We start from the raw sequence: 14397 nt of genomic DNA, 5'->3' as shown, positions 1-14397 counted from the left end.
CTCTGCGCCGGAGTTTTAACCATGTCTGTGCAAACGTCGCCATGTTTGTCGCGAATTGATTGGGTATCGTGAATGTTGCCATCGCCGGGTACACCCGACGCAGCAACTACACGTCAGTCCCTTACAAATTTTTTTATAGAAAGTCTATATACGTTTATAGACTGCCTATAGACTTTCTATAAAGATGTGTAAGGGGTTATCGGCCCTTTTCTTTTCCTTCTTAATTTTTTTCTTGTGAAAAAAGAAATTAGTGTACAGATTAACCGCCCTTAATCGCACGACGCGTTAGGAGGAACGCCGTACTGAAGGGTTTCCGGGTTAACTAAATTATGGGGTTTTACGGGCCAAAACCGCTTTCTGGTTACGAGGCACACCGTAGTGTAGGACTGCGGAAATTTCGACCACCTGGGTTTCTTTTTTTTTAACGTGCATCTAAAATCCAAGTACACGGGGGTTTTCTCACTTCGCCCACGTCGAAATGTGGCCGCCGTGGCCGGGATTCGATCCCGCGACCTCGTGCTCAGCAGTCCAACACCATGGCCACTGGAGCAAACGCGGCGGGTGTTTTCTGGTTAACTGTCGACACCACCGGGGTTTCACTGAATGCGGAGAGATATTTAAGTAGACGAGAGTTTTTCTTACGTATCGTCCCTTCATCGAAATTTTTCTGACGAAGACGGGAATCGATAATAATAATAAGCATAAGCGTAATAAGCATAATGTAATGACCACTCACTCACTGCGGTGGTCATCTCCGGTTTTCCAATACATTAAAGAAAGCTACGCACTTTGGGGCGTATCTTGCCTTAAACCACATAGACACACACATACAAAATGAAAATGTTTACACCTTCTAGGGCGTATCTTGCCCTCAAAACACGATGAAATGTTTACACCCTTTTGGGCGGGGCGTGTCCTGAAAAACACTATGAAAATGTTTACGCCCTTCGAAGCGTATTTGTCCTAAAAAAAAGAACACCGTGAAAAAGTTTATACTGTTTTTGACGTGTCTTGTACCCAAACAATAATCGTCATCTGTCTTGCAAGTGTTTCCTTCCTCGAAATGAATTGAAGAATGAATAGAATTTATTGATAGGAAAGACATAGAGGTCGACCTGAGCTGGTGCGCTCTAGTCTGCTACTCTGCACTGGGGAAGAGGGAAGGGGAGTGAAAATACTGGGACGGATGATGATGATAAGAGAAGTGGTGAGTGCTTATGTACATGAGACAGTTGCCTCGCTAGAGAAAACTATACGCTCGATACTCCCCTGTCTGTCTTGTGCTGCCGTTATTTTTTTGCACTACTTTTTACCGTGGGGACCTGGACGTGTACCGGGCACGCAGCGTTAAATTAAGCGAAGGCGCGCAAGATGAGATGAGGACTATTGTTTGGAGGCAGGATAAGAGGGCCCAAAGAAAGGTGCGAACTCTTCTCATAGAGTGTAGTGGCTGCGAAAAACGGAGAAGAAGACTCGCGATTATCGCTAGCCGGTCATACAAACGTTTAGCTCACAATTGAACCTCGGTTGAAAGCAAGCAAACAAGCAAGCAAACAAGCTAAACAATACAGGAAACTGCAAAACACAATATGACGAGTATCTATGGCAAATTAGTTGTGTAGTGGCTGCGAAAGACGGAAGAGAATATCCGCGATCGTCGCTATCCGTTCATACAAACGTTTAGCTCACAATTGAACCTCGGTTGAAAGCAAACAAACAAACAAGCAAACAAACAAACAAACTGAACAAAGCAGGAAACTGCAAAACACAGTAGGACGAGTACCTGTGGTAAATTAGTTCAGCGAAAGCCCACGACGAGGGTGAATGTTCGTTAAAGGAAAAAAATAGCCTTCCGCGCACCTGCAGCACTAAGATACAAAGGAAACCCAGTGCGGATTTCTTAGAAGAAAAACTTAACAGTCACGCCTCTGAAGCACGCTCGGCCAAGCGAGAAGCGCCGAAACAAATTATTATTAGCCAGCAATATGAAATGACCATGCAAAGCCGGAAACGATCCCAGCTGCTATCACAATGGTTGATAAAGGCGAGCTTCTTTTGTGTACCTTTGCAGAAGTCTGCTTGTCACGCCGCGTCACCTGTTTTCTGCGCTCTTGCTATTTTATGGGGACAAAAGTTCTTTCTTTATGTGTGTGTTTCGCGCGTCAGTGGTCGACGCTTCTGTCGTTGTCGGGTAAACACTAACGCATGTTTCTCTTTGACGCAGGTAGTGGTTGCTGAAGCCTGTTGGCCAGTGCGAGTTTACGAGTCCGCGCACGAAGACGATGAGAGACTGGTCCAGACGACGCCCACCCGCGAAGACGCAGCTTCGCAGAGCACGTGTCCACCTCAACTGTCCAGCGTTGTATACGATGGCTTAAAGAAGCGCGGTTTAAATCTGACACTCTGGCTACAACACTGCCCAGTACATGCTTGTTCCTTGTGCCCCCTTAATGTAAGAAGTGCCCTTCCGTCGCGATATGATCGAAACGAGAAGTGCGTTGCGTTTGTCGCCCCGCGGCGTCGGTAAACCCTGGAGTTCGTCACGCCCGACCGAAGCTGCGCTGCTTTCAGCTGGGCCCTGGTTTCGCTGCCGGGCTTGTTGAGGTTCGACCGAGGGCGCAAGTAGCACGTGACGTGAGAAAGCTCCAGGAGAAAGAGCGATGATAGTGATCTAAAGAAAGGAAGGACGCTTGATTGAGAAAGAGAGAGAGAAAGAGCGAGACCGCGTTTTGTCGATCGCGTGACGGTTTCTTGCGAGCGATGATCCCTCAACTAGCTATGAGAGGTGACGTCACGCCGGGGGCCTTCGCTTCCAGCCTAGTCGTTGGAAGCTTTCCTATGAGTCTTTCAAGTTTGAGAGCGCCCGTATAAGTGGCACTCCCTCGCGGTGTGCTTCGGTGACTCAACGCATCTAGGTTTAAAGCGTCAAAAAAAAAAGAAATGAACAAGTGGACGCAATTGAGCGCAGTCCCGTAAGCGTAGCTGATTAACACCTTCCTTGCGGATAGCCGCTTCCGGTTTGCGGTTACGTCGGGTTGCGTATTTCCAGCGCAGTCCAGAACAAGTCCACGGCTGTTGAGACTTTCACGGGACCACGTCTCAAGATTATCGAATGCCCTATCCGCATTCGCGAATATCACGTGCTTTTCGTACACGCTCTCGCTACCTCGATTCTGTTTCTGGTCGTGACTGTCTGTCGCCACAACTACCGAACGCTGCAGTGAACAGTCTGGCAATCGGTACAGCGAGTGCTTTGTCATCATCTAAGACGGAGCGTCGCCATGAGCAACGACCTGTGGATCAGTATTGCCTTTACCAGCGACATCACTGTCGACGGCAAAGCGCGACGTTGCCTTCCGGTTGAGCGTTGCCTTGAAAGCCGACGTAATCCATCGTAGCGAACACGTGAATCGACGACTAAAGGTCTGCCTTTGCCTTTGGCGTCGAGGCCATCGTCGATCGCCAACCGTCGACGTGGACCACGACTCCCGGGGTCGATCGACACAACGTTTAGCGCCGACGTCGTCACAGACGACGGAGCGTCGACGTTCGGCGTGACTCCTGTGTCAGCGTTGCCCACGTCGTCGTAGAAAACGAAGCGACGACGTCTCCCGGCGACCGCTTCCGGTCCAACTTAGTCACGTGGTAGCGCAGCCACCACACTCTCCGCCGTGTACCGTCTCCGGCGACCGGAGCCGCAGCGCTGGGTCTCGACAGGGGCGAACGCGGGCCCTGGGCCGAGGCGACGACCGGGAACGCCGTCGCGTCGGCGTCGTCTCCGCCCTCACCGCCTCCCGGCGCCGCCTCGTCGAGCGGCTCTTCGTCGAGCGGCTCCTCGGCGTCGACAGCCGTGGTCGTGGTGGTCGCGTCGCCGGGCCCGGGCCGGCGCCCGGGGCCCGCGTGGCGACCCCCCGGAGGAGCAGGAGCGGTCGCCGTCATCGGCGAAGGCGACCTCGATGCCAACGTCGGCCGCGCCGTCGACAACGACGATTACGTCGAGGACGAAGGCGTCTTCGTCGAAGAGGTCCTGGTCGTCGCCGGGGACCTCGAGTCGCCTCTGCGTCGCAGCCTGCTCCTCAACGACGTGAGTGCCTTTTGGTTCCTCAAGGACGCGTGCGCGTCGTAGTCATAGTAGTGGTTGATTGATCGATGAAGCGACTTGCTGAGACCTACTGACCAACTCGCCGATAGATTAGAAAGATAAATAGATGATTAGGTTAGTGACTGATGGAGCGATTGGTTCAGTCATTAATTCAATGGCGCACTAACAGGCTGAATGCGTCCGTTAACGGATGTCGAGAAAGTAGGCTAAACGATCTCGTTGTCGAATGGCAAACGGGATTTGATAACATCATCGGTAAACGGTACGTCTGGGATCTTATCAGCAGAATAGGAAAATTCTACTCAGCGTACTAGATAAATGAAGCGTTGCGAAATGTTAATGTCAGGAACATCGATTGCCTACGTAATTCGGTGACGTATTGATCGAAACTGGCGCTCAGGGAAATCTCTACGAAGCGGATGCGACTAAATGGTTGTCCGGCTTCAGACCCGCTATTGGCACATTTGTCCAAACGTGAATAGTTAGAAAGTTAAATAGTGTTAGCTAACGCCACATTGCGGTTTGTCGTGGGAGTATCTACGCGCATTTCTTAAAGTAACTCAGCCGATGTGATGGAAATACGCTATCGGTCACAGGACATCTTCAACGCGTTCTATTTCACTTAAGGAACAGGGAAGCACGTGGTACATGTTTTACGATCAAGTAATGTGACGTCTCGTGGCACTGTTACGTCTTTTACGCCAATTTTTCTTCCGATTCGTATTTGCTTTGTTTGCCTGATGAAAAAATAGAGTACGCAGAGAACCTGAACTGCGATAAAAAAGCGGCGCGGTTAATTTCAAAAGTAATAAAACTTGCCGATTTGTAAATCACATACAGCCGTTTACAGTGTACGACCGGGAAAAGGTGATCTGTTAACACTCACGCTATTTCAGCAGAAGAGAGGCTGTAATTACTCACCGTGGAGCCGAATTTCTCCTTTCTCCAACGTGTGTACTTTGTCGTGCATTTCAAAAACTTAAACATTTCAATTCCTGTCAGGCACTTTCAGGCCGTCTCCACAGACGGTGCTCTCTCTCACGAGCTTCTGGCTTCCTCCAAGAGGCTTCCTGGATTCAAATAAAATAATAATAATAATAACGTTATGCCCTCGGTTTCTTTTGCTAACTAAAAAAAAAATAATAACCCGCCGTGGTTGCTCAGTGGCTATGGTGTTGGGCTGCCGAGCACGAGGTCGCGGGATCGAATCCCGGCCACGGCGGCCGCATTTCGATGGGGGCGAAATGCGAAAACACCCGTGTGCTTAGATTTAGGTGCACGTTAAAGAACCCCAGGTGGTCAAAATTTCCGGAGTCCTCCACTACGGCGTGCCTCATAATCAGAAAGTGGTTTTGGCACGTAAAACCCCAAATATTATTATTAAAAATAAAAAATAAATGTGCCTAATGATGAAGTTGTAGTGTCTATAGACTGATTCGATATGTTCTTTTGTCTTGTTCCTTTTCAGAAATGGCGCAGGCTTTTCGACAAGGTATGTTTGGTTTCTTGTCTACTCTAGTGATGATGTGATGAGTAAATGTGCGCAAGAAAAAAGAGAACATTGATTGATTGATTGATTGATTGATTGATTGATTGATTGATTGATTGATTGATTGATTGATTCGTAAATAAATGCATTACCGTGGACTGCGTGCATGCGGCACCGTAATTTACCCCTCGCTGTGCGAAATATGCCGCAATTCATTGACAAATACGGTGATGAAATCCGTTGAAAGACTGCCAGGCTCGAAGAAAAAAATCTGATTCAGCAAACTACAGCCTCACGGCATGGCTGCTTTCATGTTTCTGATGACAGGTGTTCTTCGTAAATGCAGAAGTGAAAAGTAAGTGAATTTTAGGTAATTTCGCCCTTTCCGACTCCAAGGAGTCCAAAGCGTTTGTGTGTGTCGTGCGTGCGTGTGAAGCATGAAGCTACGAAGTAAACTAGTCCGGGTAACAAGATCGACTTAGTAAAGCAGTGCGTAAACATGAAATTTAGGGGAATATTCGTAAAGCATTTCATAGAAATAGTGAATTAATGAATAAGTATTTGTTTTCATAATAAATAAATTGATATTGGGATTGCGAGTATTTAATTAATAAAATACTCTCAAAACATTACGCCAGCATCAGAGCGCTGGCGTTTTCGAAACGATTGCCTTATTCGAGCCAGGGCCTCCGGTATGCTTGCGAGCCTCCGGTATGCTTACGATGCTTCGCCACAGCGGTGGCCATGCGGCCGCCCATACATTTCCAGACGATTCACGTCGTTGTTAGAGCACAGACAACTCTCGCAACGCGCCGTCGCCGTTCCACCCTCTCTCTATGAGATGCGCCGTTGCGAAAGTTGATGTGACCCTAACTTCGCCACAGTGTAAACTGTGACCAGCTACCGGGAAAGTGGCGCCCTCTACAGGCGATCCCGGTGTTAGGCACGACTGAGCAGCCATTATCGCTCGACTCGAGCGCGGCGTGGAGAAGCTCCCATAAAGAAGGACTCGCGGGAATGATCGTATATCAGCCATATATAGCCCTCGACGTGGATTACCGTGCCCGTTTGGTCGACCACCTAAGGACATTGTGGTGTCGCAGCGTGAAAAAAAAACATCGCATATATGAGCGACTGCGTGCCTTCGACACGGCTAACATACAACGGTGCCTGCCCAATACTCGCGATAACACGGTAATTACCGAGCCGACCTCTGCGGAGATGAGCCATTCGGGAGTGTCCTCGTGGATAAGGGCTCTTAGCGCGACGGCCTTCCCCCAACGTCATCATTCTTTAACGCCGTCTCTGACCGGTCGTTATACGACGCGAACCGCGTTATTGCATTGGGTGCGGCTGCGGCTGGAGCAGCGGTGCTTTAACTTTCGGTTTTAGATCTCCTTTTATCTTTTTCGGGTTTTTTTAAGGAGAGCAGGGAGATAGGCTGGAAGGAGCTCGTATCGCGGTTTTCTACGAGCTCGAACCCTCGGTCGTAACCGCCCGTTCGCTTTTTGGCACTCCGTCCTATGCAAGGTGCGCTGGTTCCTCTACATTTCCCTCGGATCTCGGAGCGCAGCTCCTACACGCCCGTTCCTGGGTTTAGCGTTGCCGTCCCTCGGCGTAACCGCTCCAACGCGTTCGTGCCACCTTCCTTTTTGGGTCTCCTGATAGACCTTGTGTATCGTCGCGTCGTGTGCTCACGCGGCCAAAAAAAAAGAAAAATAGAAAAGAAAAATTATTCCAAGACGTTCTCCGTTATGCATTCCCTCGCACCTTCTGGTATGACGTCGTTCGCTTTGTTCGCGAAAGCGGGTCACGTCCAAAACCGTGGCGATCGTGACGGGTTTCCGGCTCTTAGCTGAAGTCGCTTCCGGCGCGCGTAGCCCGAAAAAACACGGCCTCTGCGATTCGTTTCTCTTACACATAGCCGCCATCGCTGGGGACGTGGATTTTGACGCCGTGTTTTCAGATATCCAGACGTACGGCGATCCTTTTTCCTACAGATAACTCAACTTTCCCACGGGAATTAGGGCGTCGTTTGTAAGGAGGCCCTCATGAGAAGTTTGCACTGACTGAAATCCGAACGTTCAGCATGTAACGTTTTTTTTTTCTTCTTTTTTTTAGCATGAGCGTTCACGTGAGGCTTCGTTTCGTCCACATACTGTGTGCTCCAGGTGGAAGATAACATAGAGACTAGAAACAATTAAAGATAGCGTCCGCGCCTCGAACGATGAAGACAGGGAAGAAAGGGAAGCCTGTATTGCGGGACGAAAGCGAGTACGTTAATTTCTAGTCAGCACACATAAGAAGAAAAGAAAAACAATTTCAGAGTTCAGTGCTGTCGAGAGGTATACGCCAAAGTAAACGGAGCGATGTGAAATTAGAGAGCCATGAGGTGCATGGGTGAGTTCGACTGACGCATTATGAGTGTAATCGAAAATATCAGTAAAAAAAACTGCTCGGTGCCTATGCGTGTGTTGTCATTATTGTAAATAATCGCCTACGTCTGCTTTGCGCTTTGAAACACACAAAGATGGCTTGAACGACGTAAGGCGCCATGTTGGCGAACCAGCACGCTGTAACACTCTTCAACTCAGCCAGTGTAGGGCAGGGGCCCCCTCTAAGCTTTCCTTCGCCCCGTGGAAGCAGGTTACCCGCGGCAGCGAATGTGATACCCTCGCGTCATCCTAAGCGCCATATTGGAGAACCGTCACGGTGATACGCTGGGCCCGTGACGTCACGTGCAAGGTATCAGCACTCCGAAGGACTGCGCTCGTCGTTAAGCCTCTATAGATAGCGGTAGGTGTTGACTCCAGACCCAAACAGACTGCGTGCGTCTTTGTTTGTTGAAGCGAATGCGCTTGCATAGAAGTCGCGACCAGCTGCCGCGAGAGACAATAGGAGGCGAAAGAAATTATGCTGTCCTTGCTGATACCACGTGTGCATCAGTGTTGACTCCGTTTCACTGTCGAAGGAGGGAACTTTGTATTTTGGGCATGCGGCGCGAATGGCTGTAAGGTATACCCGATGCTTCAAAGGTGTCCTTTTTTTTTAATGAGTTATTTCGCTTCTCCCGTTACGCTGTATATATCCTGCAGAATCGCAAAAAAAATAAACGTTACTTGACAGTCAAGCGCTCTGTATTGTCTTACATCACGTATTCAGTAGCCCCACCCTGTCTTTCGCGCTGAAAATGGCACAATGTCGTCTGTTCGACGTTAGGCCTGTCTGCGTCTGCTTAGAACGACAGAAAGCTGAGCTAGTTGGTAAGGATTCATTCTGCAAAAAAAGAAGTGAGGCGTGCAGACAGGACACAAGAGTAGAGAAGTGAGCAACACGAACGCCGTGTTCGTGTTGTTCACTTCTCTACTCTTGTGTCCTGTCTGCACGCCTCACTTTTTTTGCATAATGCGTCTGCTTACACTATAGAACCACTTGTGGACCTCTTGCGCTGCCATTTCGAGCCGAACATGTGGCGCCATCTGCGGCGGGCGAAAAGCGTGTGATCCGGGCGCGCGGTCATAAAGTATTCAGCTTGGCGACTGGGAGCGATCGAGCGTCCGAGTGCACGGCGGAGAAACAGCCTTTCTCTGCGCGATCGCTCCTACACGGGTGTCGCAATGAGCGCGCTAAAACCAGCCGTGAAGCTATACCAAGTGCGGAAGTTGTCCCATTATCCTGGCTATATATTGTACAGGTGATGGCGCTTGGTAAGATCTGTCCGGCTGACGCATTTCCATTCCAGTCGATATAATAATCTTGGGCAAACTGAAAGCACAGAATCGTTTACAGATGCTTTACCGATTACGTACAGTGAACGCCACTGCGCGCGGTCGCCGCGATGGAGTCTCCCGAACCGGCTTCTTGCGTGAAAACTAGGCATACGCTGAGAGTAAACCATGTGAAATACGTTCTTATAGTGGGCTGTCTGTATAACCAGATGGAGCATAACAGAATGGAGCCTCAGTCCAGCGATCGCACGGGTTCGCAGCGACCGATTGCGCGTCTGCATGCATGTCCGCGCGCAATGTTTTGCTTTCGCTGTGAGCGCGTTTTCGCACCATGCCGTGAGCTTTATAGGCCGTAGCATATGAGCATTTGACAGTACACCAGCAACCATTGTTACGTGGACGCTATGATAACTGTTGAAAAACAATTCCGTTACAGAGACCTCGACGCCTAGCTACGGCGACTGTGGTGTGCCGTCGCGACGATTCAATCTTTTTTTGTCTTCTAAATTCTTAGACATTTCAATATTATTTCTCAAGTTGCGTCGCACTGTATGTTTATTGGTCTTCTCAGCGTGCGATTTCCCTCTGCTTGTTTTTCGCAATCCTGTGCATTAATTCATAACACAAACATGACCATACGCCGTGTCTTTTTTGAGCGTGCATCTTACCTCTCCCTTTCCGTTCCGGTGAACTTGCCAGTATCTAGCATAACAATTTCGTGAACCAAGCCGTCATGACATTAGCCGGGCAGCGGGTGCGGGCGAGCGTCTCAGTGCGCGTTTTCTGGTACTCACCGAACATCGCCAAGTTCCGGCGCCGTAACAGAAATCATCCTCGCGTCTGTGCTTGCTGCGTATCCGAGTTGTAGTCGATGGCTGTCTGCCGGTTCCAAGTTTCGCCAGCCAAGCTTCACGCAGCTTCTTGTCCTGCGGCTACGTGTGAATTATTGTTTTTTCAAATGTTGTCAAGCAGACACCCAAGGCGGTAAAGCCTCATCACTTAATCAGAACCGCGGCGCAGGTGGGACTTTAAACTTTCGTTTTCAGCTCGCTTCCGAAGCAGCCAACGCGGCCGCTGTGCCCACGTGATCCCTCATGCCGCGTCACGCCGACGGTGGCGCTAGCTTTTCCAGTGGTGGAGCTCGCCCCTAATACTGTGCGCGAATCAGCTAGCCCGCATATAGTTGGCACGGCTACAGCAAAGCGCTTACGCTTTATACTAACAAAAAATGCTGCTGACGTTTTTCTATTGCACTAAAGCCGCGAAGTGCTGTCAGCAGTAACCAGCAGCTGCCGTACGTTCGCGCCTACGACCACGCGCCGCGCTCAGAACCATAGCCTCCGAGATCTCCCCCGCGCGCTATTTTATAAGCTTGCGCGGGGGTGATCTGGGAGGCCATGGCAGAACCCATACAATGTGCACAACTCGTCCAGCAGGGGGCGCGAGGCGACAAGGAGGAGGAACAATTCATGATAACTCAAAGGGAAGCTTATTACTTTTCAAAGAGAAATCGGGATGCCTTAGAACACGCACCTATAAAACTAGATATAAGAAGGAAAAAGAAGCATGTGCTTGCTGCGGTAAAGCTAGGGAAACGATAGAGCATGTTTTATTAGAATGGAAAGACGTCTGCCCAGCGGTGGATTTAGGCATCACTTGCCTCCTTGAGGTCCTTTGGTTCGGCGAGAGTAGTGGAAAAGTAAACATGTCCATAATAGAGATTAGTAAGAGGCGATTGGAAGATTGATGGAAGAAAAGTAGGGAAACGACAAACAACGGAGGCGTACAAAAGCAAAGTCTGCAATGGGGGATCAGAAAATTTGGTTGTAGTTCATAGTTTTTTTTTTTTCAACCTAGGTAAGACATTAGGCAGCATAATAGCAAGAGCTTGGGGGTGCAACCCACCGCCCCGTTCCCAAGGGGACGCTCATAACATCCATCACACGAGGATGCACACGAGAATGCGAATCGACTTGATTTTGATTGTTTTTGTGAAGTGCAACGTTCGTAGTCTTGTCTCTTCAACGTCCGCGGACAGAAGCGAATCAAATAGTATATGGAACAGTTTTCGAAGAGTGAACAACCTTTTATCAGAATTCACATAAAAACGATGTTGACATGCTAGTCTTCCTAACATTAGCCAGTTTATGTCATTACATCGTACGTTATGAAGCGTTGTTTATTAAAAGCACAAATGTAGCATTGAGGAGCGAACATGTAGTTTCTTCGCATGAGCAGGACTCTTCAGAAAGTGCGAATGATCGATGTACAGCCTGTAAAGTGTGGCTACCTAAGCGATATAGCCTGTTCCACTGCGCAACTTCTCACGTTTTATGTCCATGCTATGCCCGCATGGGGGCGAACATTTACCGTACTTCTGCTCCAGTTGTTTCTTGAACTGGACGCTGTTGATGTTTCGAAATATTCGAAAACGTATTCGAAAATATTCGCATTGACGAATATTGGCTATATAGTGGCCGAATCGAGTAGGACACTATTCGAGTCGTCATTCGAAAGTTTCGAATATTCGCACACACCCTAACAGTAACTCTAAGGAGTGGTGATGCCCCTATACCAGTGTGCGAGGCGCTGTCTTCGAGCCAAGCAGACGACGTTCGTCTGTTCGTCGATAAGCCTCTAAGGGCTCAAAAGAATAAAGCTCGTCTGCTTCTGCTTGAGGTGGAATAACCTACTCTCGAGCCGAGCAAGCAGACAGCTTCCGTCTGTTCGTCGTATAATGTATAAACGCTAAAGCGCACAGCGTGATGGACGGATGCCCGTGAGTTTAACGCTCGCCCTTCTCCCCGTCTGCATCCCGAAATTGATGACACAGTTCGACCCGGAGGGCTTCGGCGAGATACCGTGGTCGGACTTCCTCCGCGCCCTGGAGACCCCGGAGTTCTGCCAGGCCGTGGGACCGGCCAAACGCGAGATCTTAACTGCCAAGGCGCACCGGAGCCGTACGTCGGCCATCACCTTCGACGACTTCGTGGCCGTGGTAAGTACGCCATCATTGTTTTATTTTATTTTCTTCTTTCAGCGCGAAGTACACTTCTGGATCGCGCAAGACGTCTCGTGCTGACAGACGACAGCTGCGCCTTTACGCGAAGTCACATGATTGTCACAAACGCGCATGCGCATCTCTGTCGGTCGTCAGCGTGGTAGATAAGCGCACATCTGCTGAAAGAATTGACTCAATGATTTGTTTGTCTAATTTGTCGAAGCATGCTGTGGGTAGCGAAATGTCAGCAGGCGGTTGATTCGACGTTTGCTTCGTTTGTCGCAGAAACGCGTTGGATGACCAGACGACCGCGGAAAAATTTATTCACCGATTGATTGCGTCAATATTGAAAACTAGATGCCATCAGAAGGTTGATTCGTAGATTGCATTAGTTAATTTGTCGCAGCTCGCTAGATAACCATGGACGTCCGCCGCGGATTTTTTCAGCGATTGCTTTACTCGGTTAATCGCAGTGCGGTATGACAGGTCTCGAAGGGGAAATCACTTGTCACATAGTCACATCTCGAGCGGTTATTCCCCCCCCCCCCTTTCCCTTTTTTTTTTCTTTTCTGTACACCATGACAGGAGGTTAAGCATGAATTGTGCTGCGAAAAGCTATAGAAGACGTTGGATGTACTATGCGATGGATATTTGGAACCTAGGCATTGGGTTCGCTCGTTAAGTATGATATTGCAGTAGTACGGATGATACCTTTAGAAACTAGGTCAATACGTTGCAAGAAGATGGAGACGGAATTTATTAGCAGAGGACGTACAAGGGACTCAATGTTTGTTTCGGGTGGGGCATTCTTTCTCTGCGCACTGTTGATTGTGTTATGTAAAATTGGCCATATACAGCGCATTGGTTTTTATTTAATTTTTTCTGGACAGGGCGTTTTGTGTACATTTGAGTAACACGCATTCACGCCATGACGTCACATGATTTCACGTGCCAGCGCGGCGTAAAGGATTGTCACCGTCATGGGGCTAGACGTGCGTTAGAATTGTTCCCCGTTTGATTGAGGCCGAGTACGATTTGTCGTGCGATCCGAATCTTGTAAGATGCACGGTAGCGCACTGTGATCGGGCGAAAACCGGCGTATCAGCATGCACGTACGCGCAGTTTGTGTGGATGCGCACTGTTCATTCTTGCGGGTTACTATATGTTGACAACTTGGCGATTCTTGGAACTCCTCCATGTTAAAGAATTGCAAGGTAGGTTCAGCGCAGATCTTAAGCACCATAACTGCGAAAGTAACGCTTTTCCGATGCGAAAAACTCGGTACTGGGGTGTATCGAGATGTTCTGGATTGTGTATGTGGTGTTTTTTTTTCTTTCTCCTTTTCTTTTCGTATTATTCTTCTCTCAACTATCGCACCCCTTTCCCCCGGTACAGGATAGCCAACCGGAGGTAATCTCCGGTGAACCTCCGTGTATTTCCTTTGCCCCCCCCTCTCTCTCTCTCGCTCTCTCCTGAATAACTTAAGAGCCCGCACTAATGCGCTTTCACGTTTGTAACCACAGTGTTCGCTACCTTCAGACGAGCCCGTCATCTTGTGAAGCATCGCTTGCGTCCGTAAAAAGAAAGCACTTTAACGGTGCTACACTTTCTTTTACGACTTCGCATCTTGTGGGAGGACGATAGAGCCTGCCCGCAGTGGTGGCCCAGCGGCTATGGCGCTGTGTTGCTGGACTGGAGGTCGCGGGCTCGATCCCCGCCGCGACGGCTGAATTTCGACGGTGGCGAAACTGCACGAGCGCGTGCCTATATTCAGGTTCTCATAAAAAAAAATAAAGCATATAGTCAAAATTAATCCAATCTCTCACCTCCTCTACGACGTTCCTCATAAAGTAGGAACAACATGCAAGCGATCTTGCGCGCGACAAGCGACGCGATGGATACGGTGGTCGCGTTTGGCTCATCGCCTACGCTAAAAATCGTACACCCCTAGCGAGCGACGACTTTTGAGCGACATCTGTCCCGGTGTAGTTGCCGGTACGAGGGTAGCAAATACGCGCCGAGAAACTGTCTTGAGACGCGCGCTTTATTAATTTTAAGCCGGTCTGCTTTACCGTAA

The 14397-nt window shown here is 49.2% G+C and overlaps 1 protein-coding gene across 1 annotated transcript in view; it reads left to right on the top strand.

Annotated features, from left to right (window-relative positions):
- Positions 1-3663: 3663 nt before the first annotated feature.
- Positions 3664-14397, top strand: part of LOC139048923 (protein rhomboid-like) — a 226774-nt gene continuing 216040 nt past the window's right edge. Inside the window, exons 1-3 of the mRNA XM_070523892.1 lie at positions 3664-4084; positions 5571-5594; positions 12153-12317. The gene's annotated coding sequence lies outside the window, so the exon portion shown is untranslated. The remainder of the gene's footprint in view (positions 4085-5570; positions 5595-12152; positions 12318-14397) is intronic.

The sequence above is a fragment of the Dermacentor albipictus genome, chromosome 8 (assembly GCF_038994185.2).
Source record: "Dermacentor albipictus isolate Rhodes 1998 colony chromosome 8, USDA_Dalb.pri_finalv2, whole genome shotgun sequence".
Lineage (NCBI taxonomy): Eukaryota > Metazoa > Arthropoda > Arachnida > Ixodida > Ixodidae > Dermacentor > Dermacentor albipictus.
The sequence above is the reverse complement of the archived record's forward strand: the minus strand, read 5'-3'. Positions and strand labels throughout refer to the sequence as shown.